This window comes from Microtus ochrogaster, linkage group LG3, assembly GCF_000317375.1.
Source record: "Microtus ochrogaster isolate Prairie Vole_2 linkage group LG3, MicOch1.0, whole genome shotgun sequence".
NCBI lineage: Eukaryota > Metazoa > Chordata > Mammalia > Rodentia > Cricetidae > Microtus > Microtus ochrogaster.
The window spans coordinates 12842467-12855851 of NC_022029.1; the positions used below are offsets into that span (position 1 = coordinate 12842467).

Below are 13385 nucleotides of genomic sequence, written 5' to 3' on the forward strand. Positions count from 1 at the left end.
AGTCCATGCGGTGTTATTTAGCATCATCTAACAGCAGCCGCTAGACTGCACCCTACCTATCTGGTGTTGCCACAGCAGAACAAAGGGGCTGTGTCTAAAGCCATCTAGGGGAGGTATGAGGGAGAGGGACAATTACAGTCACAATTCTAAATATTTTTGATGCTTTCCATTTTACAACACATACCAAACTCCTATGGTCTGCTTGCTTTCAAATCACAGTACATGACTTTAGAAGTAGCCATCTAGTCCTCTATACTCGGACAGTGGGCATGATGAACTGCTGGAGGGAGTAAGAGTCAGACTTCCTACGGAGTGGCTCTGGGTCCCCAGCATTCTTCCTTAATCTCCTTCTTAACTTTCCATCTGTCACTTGTCCCCCTACCGCAGAAGCTCAGCCTTCTAGTCCTCTGAGCTCCCTCTGGGCGCTAGGCTTCCAGCTCTGTGGCTCATCCGGTCGGCTAGGGCGGAGTTCGCCTTGCAAGGAGTCTGTGGAGTTGCAGCCAGGACTCAGCGGCTGGGGCCTGGCCACGGGGGCGCGCAGGGCGGGCACGGACCTATCTGCCAGCACGTGAACTCCACCTCCACGCTGGCTTGGCGCCGAGCGGCGGGGCTGCTGGTCTCCGCCCCGCTCCAGCGCCGCCTCAGCTCTTGGCATAGTAGTCTCTGTTCCTGATCGAGCGGAGCTGGCTCCTGGCTGCAGAGCACCGCGGCATGCCCCCCAGCGTCGGTGTGGCTGAGCCAGGACTGGAAATACGCGTGCGACTGGAAGCCTAGCACCGCGCAGGCAACGGCTCAGCCAGGGACAGCCCGCAGGAGCAGGTAAGCAACCCGCCGCCGCCAGAGAGGAGCCGCCCCCGCGGCCACCTGGCCCAGTGGCCAACCTTGGGACAGGAGCTGGCAATGTGCCCTGTGCTAGTGAAGGAGGAATTTGGTCCCACATTTTGGTCGTGGATTTTTTGCCTGTTGCTCATGTCCCCAGCCCATCTTGCTTCCCAAGAAAAGCCATGTTCCCCGCAGGTGATGTATTTCTCTGCAAGGTTATTGCTCCCTACGCTCTGACTCAAAGGTAAAAGAGGAAAGCCGCTTGATGTTTCCGATCTGGAAATCCTAATCAGTAGGATATGCACACAGCGAATATGCGAAGAGGGGCGTGTTTCTCTCTCTCTCTCTCTCTCTCTCTCTCTCTCTCTGTGTGTGTGTGTTGTGCTTGCGCGCGTGTGTTTGGCATTTTTATTATTTTCCTGTAAGGTCAAAAACCAAGTCATATGCACTATTCCCCCGTTTACATGCGTACATGTGTATGTATTTATTAATCTATTTGCATATGTTGAGGTAGGAAGGAAGAGAAGAGGAAGGTTGGACTGAGGCTGATAAAGGGAAATCAGTGCCGAACATGATCAGCGTCTAGAGGTGAACTTTGGAACCACAGTAAATCAAGGCAGCGACTAGTGGGTGATAAACCCTTCTCCGGGTAGATTATAAAGAAGGTCTGAGATGTTCATCCAGTACACAGCAAATCTTTTTGCTTCACAGACAAATGGAAAAGACAGGCGTAGGCAAGCTTTTAAACACTGGACAAAAGGGGAGGAGACAGAAGGGAGACTTGGCGCTGGAAAGTCAATTGGGGTGGAGGGAAGGCAGATCGGGCTTTTGAGGGGGTATAGAGAGAAGTCTCTGGTTGCATGTGGGCAGTTCAAGGTTAGGGTGATGTGAGAACAGCTGAGGAGGTGGGGGAAAGGCAAAAGACCGGAGTGGGTGCTTTAGAAAGGGAGCTATAGGTAGCCACCCTTCTGCAGCCGCCTTGTCTGAAGGTGTCCAATTCCCTCCATTTTCATAGCACATTTGTTCAGGATCCATAGGTCCATGCTTTCATTTCATTTTTTTTTTTTTTTTTTTTTTTTTACAGCTTATCTCTAGCTTTTTGTTTTTTTTTTTTTTTTTTTTTGTGAAATCTGGGTCATGCCACAATGGGAAGAAACTGAAGTGTTTACAACACCAGAAAGATTTGGAGAGAGAGTGATTAAGGCTTAGCTTCATGAAATATTTACACAGCTCTTGCGTGGGCTTTTGTTTGCTCTTGTTGGTGCTTCTGCATATTTTACCTTGATAATGCGTTGAGCAGACTTCTCCCGAAAGAGCCTATTTTCCGGCTGGAAACTATTCTTCCCTTTCCATTGTGTTCACCATTGGCCTGTCCTGAGTAACAGTTGTGGGAAGAAAGATACATGAGTCAGAGTACAAAGAAGAAAATCTCTATTGCTAGCCTCAGATGGCCAGAGTTTACATAGAGAATCTTCATTGATGAAGAGTAAGGAAGAATTCGTTCAGTTTTTTTTTTCCAAATTTGTGGTGTGTGTGTGTGTGTTTAGTGGGGAGACTGTATTGATCGTAAACAGGAAGACAATGTAGTAACCACAATTCCTATCACCAGTCTAGACGTTCTGTCACTAGAACGCCAAGAACTCAAGAAGACACAATTAGCCTGCTGCTTCAGGGTGGTGAGATGTCACCTAATCACCAAGTACTGTGGGGAACGTGGTATAGCATGGCATACTCACGGGGGTAGGGGGGAAGGAGGACTAGCTAAATCAGTTAATCTCAGTTAGTGAAGAAGTGTACTTCCGACAGTATGTACTAAAATTTGAGTGTTTTAATTGCCTCGAAGACTTTCCCAGAACCGTTATTAGTTCTTGATTATGTCTGAGATATACTTTAAAAGACGCATTTAGATACAGCTATCCTTCACTGTTGGAGTTCTGTCACAAAATCTGCCACTTACTGGGAAGTCGTTAAATATCAGCCATAGAATCCCAAAATGATAGAATACTGGCTTCAGACAGGGAAGGCACAATTTCCCACACAGCTTGCAGGGGGGCTCTCCAAGGTGGCTGCGTTCTCCCCTTTCTGTACTCGCTCCTTCATTCAGCCATCCAGTCACTTGCTCATTCAGGTACTCAACTTGTGTTTTCTTGAACAAGGCATGGCCCTTGAATGTGAAGAACAAGAATAAGTAAGACAGAGTCTGAGCTTAAAGCACCTAATGAAGAGACAGATGACGATGCCTAAGAAACTGTGGGAAGGAGCTTCAGTGGTCAGGTTGAGGAGGTGAGGCAAACAAGGCAAGTTTCCTAGGAACCATACCGATGAGAGCTGCCACTCTGATTAAGGGGAGAGGGAAGGCCCTTAAGTAAGCAGATGCCTTGGAAGGCAGTCCTGGGATGGGAGTCCCTAAAGGTAGAAGATGGGGAGAAAGAAGGAAGCAACTGTCTATTGCCAAGCTCAGTCCTGAAGGGCTTTGACCTCAGCCTTAAGGAAACTCTTCTGTTTGGAGACAACGAATCCATTCATAGCAGGGCTGTTCTAGATTATGCTTATCCACATCTATATGCTTCCAAGATCGGTAATTCATAGTTTAATTTACATTTGTCTGCTTAGAGGAGGGAAGGGCCTTTGAGTAAGCCGTGACTTTCTGTGCCTCAGCCACTTCATCCCCAGTGTCCATCACTGCTTGGTATGTTGTGAAGGCCCATGAAGGAGTAGAGATTGAGTTCATAAAAATGAATTTTAGAAATGTGGGGAATCCTTCCTGGTTTTGCTTTTAATTTGTATTTATTTACTTCTTTACTCATTTGTTTTGAGACGTGGTCTTGCTCTGTAACACAGACTGCTTTTAAACTCACAATCCCCCTGCCTCAACTTCTCAAGTTCAATGAAAGAAGGCATGCACTACCACACCCAGCTTGGAAATCTTATTTTTATGATAACAGAATTCAGGGATAAAGGATGGAACTAGTGACTACAGAAAGCATTTTAAATACCTAAAATGACTCCATAAGACAAATACAATCAACAAATAACAGTTATATCTGGAAAATGGATCAAAGAAATCCCAAAAGACACATAGAGGTTTGTGTTAATTTTTAGTCGAGAGATATAATTATATCAACCATGTGATAATTGGTAACCAACCTCGTAGACCTGGGCATTTAAAACCTCGAGGACAGTTTAGGGAATATGATCAATATTTTTATTGTTGAATATACCAAGGATAGCAGTTAAAGGTAGGTGCAGCCCAGAGGAGTTTTAAATGGTTTGTTTTTACGTAAGTACATAATAAACCATGATGTAGTGTGTGCTCCTGCTACCCATGTCCTGACTCATCCGGCTGCTACTTACTGCTTTAGGGTTACAAGATGCAGGAGTTGAACTAAGATCACCATGCAGGCTTTTTTGCACTGACCTGAGCAGTAGAGCTGCATCACTGAGAAGATAACACCTGGGAACTGCCCAAATGTGTCAACAGAAATTCAGAGGACAGAAATTAGTGCGGAATCCATCCGAAAAGCTTCAGCGAGGGGTTGGAGCTTGAGTTAGTTTGCGAACGATGGTTGGATTCAAGTGGGTAGTGAGAAAAGGGTGGTACGTAGACGTGTAGAAAATAGGTGTTTACTATATAGAGAAACCATCAACATATGAATCATTTTCCGAGTTGCTAATTTCTCACTGCCTACTCTCTATCCACATCCCACTCTACCTGGCAACAGCAACAGTCACTGATACAGCAAACTCTGAATGACTGCACCCTGTCATTAATGACTGCCTTCATGTTGTAGCCAAGAACTTTAATTGCTCTTCCTGCAGGTCTTCTGCTTTATGTCATTTGTCCTATACCTTTCCATTCCTCCCCATTTCCCTATAACTGATAGTTTATTCTCTATATCTGAATATATAGCATTTAGTGTTGTTGGTCATTTTATAGCTAAATTTTCTTTTCTTAATACTTGCAATTTCAGGAAAACCTAGATAGAAAGGTCATTGCAGCAGGAACCTGTCCTTTCCTTCATGGTTTTTCTTGTTACAGTCGTTCCCTGGTTGGACCTAGATTCGGTTGAATATGATAATTGAACTTCTGACTATTGACACGATGTACCAACGCGTAGCATGACTCATTTCTCAGAACACAGCTACAAGCACTCGAACAGAGGGGGCAGGGAGGTGGTCAGGTTATTGTCACGTTCAAACAGCAAACATGCATCATGAACATAATCCCAGGCTGGGCACCATCACTAAGCAACCACAAACCTAAGGAGCTTCAGTGGTCAGCACGCCGTTGGCCATATTTTCTTTCCTTTGGTTATTTGGAGTTATGACTGTCATTTTAGTCTAATGTTTAAATATGTTTGTGTGAAACATAAATATCTTGGGTTGGCAAAAGGGCTCAGTGGATAAAAACACTTGCTGCTGAGCCTGATGACATGTTCTATTCACACTTTCTGGAAGGAGGGAACATCTAGGGAGTGTATCCCCTATGCCAGACATATACTCAAGAAAGGAAGGAAGGAGGGAAGGTGGGAGAGAAGAAGAGAGGGATGGAGAGAGGGAAGGAAGGAAGGAAGGAAGGAAGGAAGGAAGGAAGGAAGGAAAAGTGATAAAATTAAAATTTTAAAAAAGGCAGTTTGCACCTGCATGCTCTGTTGTGGGTGCCTAATGGTTATTGTGAAGAGAAAAAGTCACAAGAGAAAGTTTTAGTGCCCTTAAAAACAATTTGACTTTCTCCCATGTCTTGCTGTCTCCCCTCTGGAATAAATCCACACTGTGATATTGACCCCCCCTGAATGAAGCTATGCCTTTACTCAGAACAACAGCACTAGGCCATATAGATTCATCAGCATGAGTTCATTGATTTGGAGTCAAGATATGAGGATTTTAGTGTTTCCCTACTCCATCGTTCTTTTCCTATAGCTGAGTGTTTATATTAGTGGTAATCTGACAGCTTAGCATTCCATTTAGGTTTGGGACGATAAAATTGGAGGCTGCATTTGAATTGGAAAGACATTCTTGAATTAAATGGGGGAAATGTCTATATAATCTTATAGCTTAAATGACTCAGTGTCTTGAATGCCAATGAAAAAAATCGCTCACTGATTTTTAACTGGGCATGTGTCGGAGTTAGCAACATAGTAACAGCACTCCAGTCTTCAAGCTTGTAATTAGATGGTCTTATTTTGAAGCCAGCTATAACTTAGGACCAGATCATAAAGGCCAGATAGCAATAACTGACCCATGACCAGACAGCTAAATGAAATGACGTCTTGGTTCCTAATCCCAAATCCAGGGGTGTTTAGAAATCTGTATTGTTTTAAGGCTCCCAAAAGATTCTGATAGGCATATTTTGGACCATTATATAGCAATAGCAGAGTCCCTGTGAGTCTGTAACATTTCTTCAGTCGTGTTAGGTTACAGCCCAGGCACAGGGCCCAGCGGGGTTGCTGCGTGGCAGTGGTAGTGATGATGTGTGCTGTCAGAGTCTCCTCCTTGGAGGCAGAAGAGACTAACATGTAGTCTTTCCTCCCAAATTGAGGGTGAGTGAAATGTGCCTTTCTAAATCACAAACTAAGATGAAAGATGGACCAAAAAAAAAAAAAAGCAAAAAAAAAAAAACCAACCTTCTGTTTTATGCAGTATGTCTCTCCTACAGAGTCACAATTCAGAATGAAAATCTGGAGGCCATGACCAATTTTGCAGCACAGAGAATTTGCATAGTGTGCTCACTAAGGGCAGCGTATGGGAAGAGCCATGAAAACTTCAGACCCACTCTGGCCCTATGGTTCCAGGTGATGCTGGATGGTTCCATTGGGAGTGTTTAATTCCTGGATCCTCATGACGATGTGTACCACCCTTGCTGCTGCTGGGAAGTTAGCTGTAGTCAGGATTCACAACCATGAGGCTTTCAGAGCCAAGAAATCCATCAAACAAAACAACAACAACAACAACAACAACAAAAAGACAAGTCCCAGGCCTCTCTGGGACCTCCATAGTGTTGCTAAGAGAGTGGTAACTATCACAGATCCAAAACTCCTTCAAAACTCACATTTATATCTAGCAATTTTCTGTAGAAAAAGGAAGCCTCAGACAAGATATTTTAAGCATACTGCAAACAAATCACTGAAGCGGGAGATCAAGTCTGTGAAGAACAAGATATTGATAGATTCCCGATTATTTTTCAGGTCTATTGATTATAAATAGCCTAAATGTTAAGTAAGCATATTGTGTCATGGGAAGTTCCTTATAACGGATGCAAATTTGCTTACATGTAATCCTTTAAGAGATCAGAGCCCTTGTGCTCTGTTTCCTGAGTGACGGGAGCACCCTCATTTCAGCACTTGTGGACCACTGATTTCTGAAGTGTAATTGGCTCTGCCCATGCACCCCCCTTAGTGAGCACTCTGTACAGATTCTCTAAGCTGCAGAATTTGGCATTGCTTCCAGATTTTCATTCTGAATTGTGCCTCTGTAGGAAAGAGATACTGAATTAGAGACGTCTTGTTGTTCCCACTCTGTGTTAGCCTGTGATAAGAGTGTGCTTTCCCATGATAAGCTTTTGTAAATTGTTATAAGCACTGTTCATTGTGAGTTCCACTTTGTTCAAATCTGGTCTTTGTCTTTGCTGTATGGCATTTAGAAATAAATGTTCATGACTTCTAAGTCAGTTTCTCAGTGCACTCAATCATAGGTTGAAGCTTTGCTATTTTCCCAAACCTTCCTTGATTCTTGAGCACTGTGTATGGAATTGGTGAATAAATAGCCTCAACGTTTTCACATGTGCTTAGTATATCAGTATTTAAGAATGCCCTTTAAAAAATTCTTCTATAAATTATTTTCCTTAAAAATAAAAGCCAAATGAAGCAATAGTGAAACAAATAGAGTTTTAAGTAAAGGCTGGTTTTGTTTTCATATTGAACATTCTCTGAAAGCAGAGAGCAGAAACTTGTCATTTAGGGGGTAGAGGCTTAGCTCTGAGTAGGTGTGAACCGGCTTGGCAATCCCCACCGCCTCAGCATGATTTCTTGTCTTTACCTTGCTTCTTAGAACAGATGACGGCATTTCAGGGATCCTCACTGCATGGGCCTCAGCTTTGTGGAGCTGGATAGGTACCAGCTCAGAAACTAAAACCCATCAGTCAGCAGGCTAGCCAAAGCATCTTAGCCTGCAGGTGTTTGATTTTCACTAAGTCAACGTTCAAAGATGAAATCTATTATAAAAACATGAAATACCGGCCCACGTTCTCTGGGTAGGCACAAAACAGCTGCCTGTGCTACCTGCGGTAACATTATTACAATCTCCACTTCCCCCTGCTGCCCCGCTGACCTTGATGCTTCCTGTAAGTCACTTGTGTTCACTCCTTCCACTTTCTTCTGACGTGCACGTAGGACTCCCAGGTAGGAGTCTTGGAACTCTGCACGGGGTGTTCCAAAGGGGCCACGGGACTCGAAACTTCCGTATCTCACCTAACTCCTTTAAATGGGCGAGCTTACAAAGTTCCCATCTTCAAAACATGTAGATTGTATAAAATCTTAATAAATGCAAGTTGAGTTGACCTAGCCTGTTAGTAGGACTAGAGGCGTTTTGTTTGTTTATTTGATTGGTCGCTTACTTGATTTCAAGTGTCTTGAAATTGCAATCATTATCAGTTTTTACAATAATTTATTTTTTTCTTTCTCTGAAAGAGCCATTTGAATTGCTTTACATAATTTTAAATGCATTGATGCTTACATACAACATCATATGTTGTTTATATATGCCATATTTGCATAGCCTTCTGAAAGCTCAGAGCAACTCCTAGGCTTTGGAGTATGGGTACTTGAACTAATCCTCCAAGAGTAGCATGGATGCATATCCCTGTTCCTGGCTGGGTCTTGTGAGCTGAGATAAATTCTCTAAGATGATTGCTGCCTCTGCATATGACCCTTCGCTGGTGCTAATTACGAATATGCTTGCCACTGGAGCTCAGAATTGTGCTGTTGATAAGGATAGAGGGATAGAGTTGAGGTGCCTTTGTCAGGGTTAATGAATTTGTGTTGCAAATAAAGACAGATGCCCCTTTGCTTATTTTGTTTGCTTTTTGGTCTTTGTTTTTAACACAAGGTTTCCTGTATCCCAGACTGATCTCTAACTGGCTGTACAGTTGGAGATGACCTCGAACTTCTGAGCCTCCTGCCTCTACATGCAGAATGTTGGGGTGTATATTCTGTCCTGACCAGATTTTGTGTGGTGATGGGAATCAAAACCAGGACTTCATTCTCCTTAGGCACTCTGCTGACTAAAATGCACCCCCAGGAGACAACAGGATGAGATCCCAGACCAACCTTTGGGAAGCAAAAGCTGCCTCAGTAGCTCTGAAGTCTCTCAGCCTTCTTCAGCTTTCCTTTCTTGTGAGCACTTCATAAGGCACCCCCACATCAGACCTCCTACCTTCTTTCTAAAAGCATCCCCTCATCTAATTATTAATCCTAAAAGTGTCGGTGCTGCAGCAGCTTCATGCCAGGAAGACAGTGCTGAGAATAGCATCATTGGAAGGGAATAGGGGATGCAGCACTGCATCCACTTCGGGCTCTCTGCAGCATTTCCTTGCGCCTTAGGAAGTGTGTAACTGTTGGTGCCATGCACTCTGAGATGCACTGATAGCATGGAGGCTCATGATCATAAAATTTTTCAGAAATAGTTTTTTTTTCTTAGTAAAGATAACGTAAGTTTAATATTTCTGTAAGAAAGTGACCTTTAGATCTCCTACTGATTATTTTGAGGTTTGAAACTGTAGTGATGGCTGAATAAGCAAATACCCCTGTGGGTTTTGTGACTTCTGAGAGGGGGGCCCCTCGAGGTAATAATGTAAGCCAGGATGGACTAGGGATATGTCAGCTCCTTAGCCTTTATAGATTAAAGAAAAGCGTTGATGGACTTATTCTGAAGCTGGCTTTTAAAAATGTGACTGGGGAAGTCCCTGCGTGGAGGAAGTGCAATTCATTAGTCATTAGTCTAAGCATACTGAGCCTGGGCTATGTGCTAGGGGGATCTAGAGTTGAAGGAAATAACCTAAGCATTTAAATAATCCCCAGCCTCCTGGAATACTGCTACCAGTAACTGTGATTCACCAAAGTAACAGTGGGCCATTTTCCCTGCCAGGATCTCAGGAATTCCCCAAGTAATCTGACAACAAACATCCCCGCCTCTGTCCCCTGTATCTCTTCCTTCTGGAGGCTCCATCAGTTAAACTTAGCTTCTGTGCATATTCCTAGTTTTACTACATGCTTGCTTCACCCATGTTTCTTTCTTCCCTGGTAGGTCAATCTGAAAACTAGAAATAATTCTCTGTCTAGTTTTAATGTTTCAGGAAATAAGACCTCAGACACACATCTTCAACTGTGTGCTAAAGTTAAAACTGTTAACATCCAGAAACCAAGGCACAGTAAGAGCAAAGAGGCAGACTAAAGAAAAACCTTCCAGTTTCTACTGATGGCTGGCCTTAGCACAGGAAGTCTCTTCTGAGTCACAGCCTTGGTAAAACTTCAAGAAAATAGCTACAAATAAGATAATCAAGAGTAACATTATTACAGAAATCATTTTATTATAAAGATAATAATATAACAAATGTTATAAAAGATTCATTATACTGATAAACCATTGCTGAATTGCTGGTGGTCCTCCAGTAAACGTTGAGTGGTTAATGACTATTGGTTTGGATAATTGCATAGACCTGGGGACACTCTCTACCCTAGAGCCTCATTATTGGGGCTCCCATTCCAGTATGCTGGAAATGTCCAGCTGTTCCCTTAGCTGCTCTTTCAAATGCCTCAGACCCTCTTGCATTGCCCTCCCCCCGCCCTGAGCCCCAAGTTGGTGCTGCCCATCACTATTCTGTGGATCTCCCCTCCGGACCACAAACCTGGGAACTGAAGTAACAATGCTCACCTCTGGAATTTTCAAGAGTGATTGTTTCTAGCGCAAACTGAGGGGAGGAGTCCTTGCTTTTTCACCCAAAAAGCAAGAGAGGAAGCTAACGGCAGGGTGCCACTTCTGTGTGAAAGAGCAACCAGACCTGTCGGGGAGATGGGGGAAATAGTGAAGAGGGAGCAGGAGCTGAGAGGAACCTTGCAGCCGCTCAGCCGTGTTGACTCTAGGCAGTAGGAGAAGGCTGGTGTGTTATATTCTATCCATCTACTTTTTAAGAAATGGATGACAAAGATTACAACTCATACAATTCTCAAACTGCTCTTCCATATTTCCTGTTGGTATCATTCTGCTGAACCCATTTCTCATGAAAGCTAGAAGGTTACCATGTTATCCTCCCATTTAAAAAATGAGGAAACAGGTTCGGCAAACTCTGCTGAAGGGAATACTATCTATTCAGAGGGCTTCCATATGCCATGCTGTGCTGAACCTCGAAAATTATCAATAGGAATGACTAACCAGGGTTTAATGGATAGATTTCTCCCAATTTGAATTTCATTTGATGATTCTTTAAAAATAAATGTGAAAACTTCTGAAATAGGCATTAGACATAGTTTTTAATAAACGGGTAAGTTTCTGGACAAGCCTTTTAAGTCTGTAAATCATTGTATAGGCAATAAAACCAGCAAACATGACTTTATCAGAATATCCAGGTAACACATATGTTCAGCAAACAACATTTCTTTGTTTCTCAAAAGCAAAGCTAAGTGCATTCTCTATAGTCACGTGCACAGGCAGTACACACATGTGCGCAAGCACGTGAACACTCACATGCACAGAAGGGATAGCCAGGCCTGTGTTTTGTTGAACTTGCCGTGGACTTTGGACTTAGGAACTATTTATAGAACTGGTGTTTCCGAGATTGCTCTTTTAATCTTAGATATTCATTACTCAGAAATGTTAAGCAATGCCCTATGATAGCTTGTAGCTAAGTGTCCTGCGTGAAAACAACTGAAAAAAGAAAACCATATGCACGGGAGGCTGAAGATAGCCTTTAAACTCTGATGCCACGCAAATGCAAAGGTCTTCATTATTGGTGTTCTTTATGGCACTCACTGTCGTACCAGAGCCTCGTCCATGCAGTGAGCTACTTCACCACTCCCAAGCTATGTTTCTGATGCAGCAGTGGACTTGAAATATATCGGTCTCAGTCAACTTCAACGATGAAAGTTAACTATTCTTAAAAGTCATTGATATTTTCCTAGTAAATAAGAAATTGAGGGAATTCTCCTCAGGGCTGGTTTTGTCCTGCTCCTCTAGAAGCCGTTCACCACCATTACCATGTCAAAAAACCCCTCTCTGTTGCAAGGGGTGGTGGCAAGTGTTCTTCTTAAAAAATAATAAAAGGGGGGCAGGTGTGTTCTTCTTGAACACGGGGCACAGGACAGACACGCACGGCGGAACAAACACAGACACGACAAGGCGGCTCCCACGTGGGTCCACTTTAATGGGGGAGGGAAACACAAAAGGGCGAAGGATGTGGGACACACGAGGAAAAGGCAGGACGAGAGGGGGGCCTCGTGTGGCCCTGCCTTTTAACGGGGGGCACAAGGCAATCTGGGAAGAATATCCCACACCTGCGCGCAGGTGTGCGCACAGGCAACCATAGTCCAGGGGGAGTCTGGGAGTTGTAGTTTTCCAAAAGAACAACAGCAAGGACTGTGCTCTGTTGTGTCTGGAGACTTCCAGTGGCTTGTGAAATGAACTTCGATAGTCAAGGGTTTTCTTCTAAGTTTAACTGTTACGAAAATATGAGTATGTCTTTTAAAAATATCTGACTGGCATGCCAAACCTGTGATATCATGGGTGAAATTCCTTCTGCAGAGGCTAATCTTTTCTAAATAGGTCAGTAGCTAAAGTCTACTTAATAAAAATATTCAGTAAAAATTAATTTAGATAAGTAGCATCTAAGAGAAGATCAAGTAATGGAAATATTCACGTGGTCCAGGAGGCCATGCTGTGGGCCTCAGTTCCTGCTGTGGATGTCAGCTCCAAGTTCTGCTCCTTTTCACCCCGTCCATCAGGGTTCGTTCTTTAGCCATGTTCCATGCTCATGGAGTTAAGATGCCCTTGACACTTTTTCCAAGACACATCCTTTTTACTATATACCCTTACTTACCATATACCCTTACATACACCCTTCTGCTCACCAGTAAGATTGCTTTTGTTCACTTATAGGTAGATTTTTAACGAGATGCTCCATAAAACACTCATGCTCTAGGCCAGTGGTTCTCAATCTGTGGGTTGTGACCCCTTTAGGAAAGTGTTGAAGGATCGTTTCACCGGGGTCACCTAAGGCCATCAGAATGTAAACAGAGATGTTTACCTTACAACTCATAATGGCAGAAAATTCCAGCTATGAAGTAGCAATGGAAATGATTTTATGGTTGGGGGTCACCACAACATGAGGAGCTATATTAAAGGGTCACAGCCGTAGGAAGGTCGAGAAGCACTGCATCAGGCAGTGTAGATACGTAGGGAAGCTGTGAAACTCCTCGCTGCCATCAACAGTGTTCTTGTGAGTGTTGAACATCTGCCATTCCTGCTGAAGACAAAGCCCTTGAGAGCCCTGTACCTCTGCCATAATCTTTTCTTTG

General features: G+C 43.5%; 1 protein-coding gene across 1 annotated transcript in view; it reads left to right on the plus strand.

The window, feature by feature from the left end:
- Nucleotides 1-481: 481 nt before the first annotated feature.
- Nucleotides 482-13385, plus strand: part of Gprin3 (GPRIN family member 3) — a 65711-nt gene continuing 52807 nt past the window's right edge. The window contains exon 1 of the mRNA XM_013351279.2: nucleotides 482-819. The gene's annotated coding sequence lies outside the window, so the exon portion shown is untranslated. The remainder of the gene's footprint in view (nucleotides 820-13385) is intronic.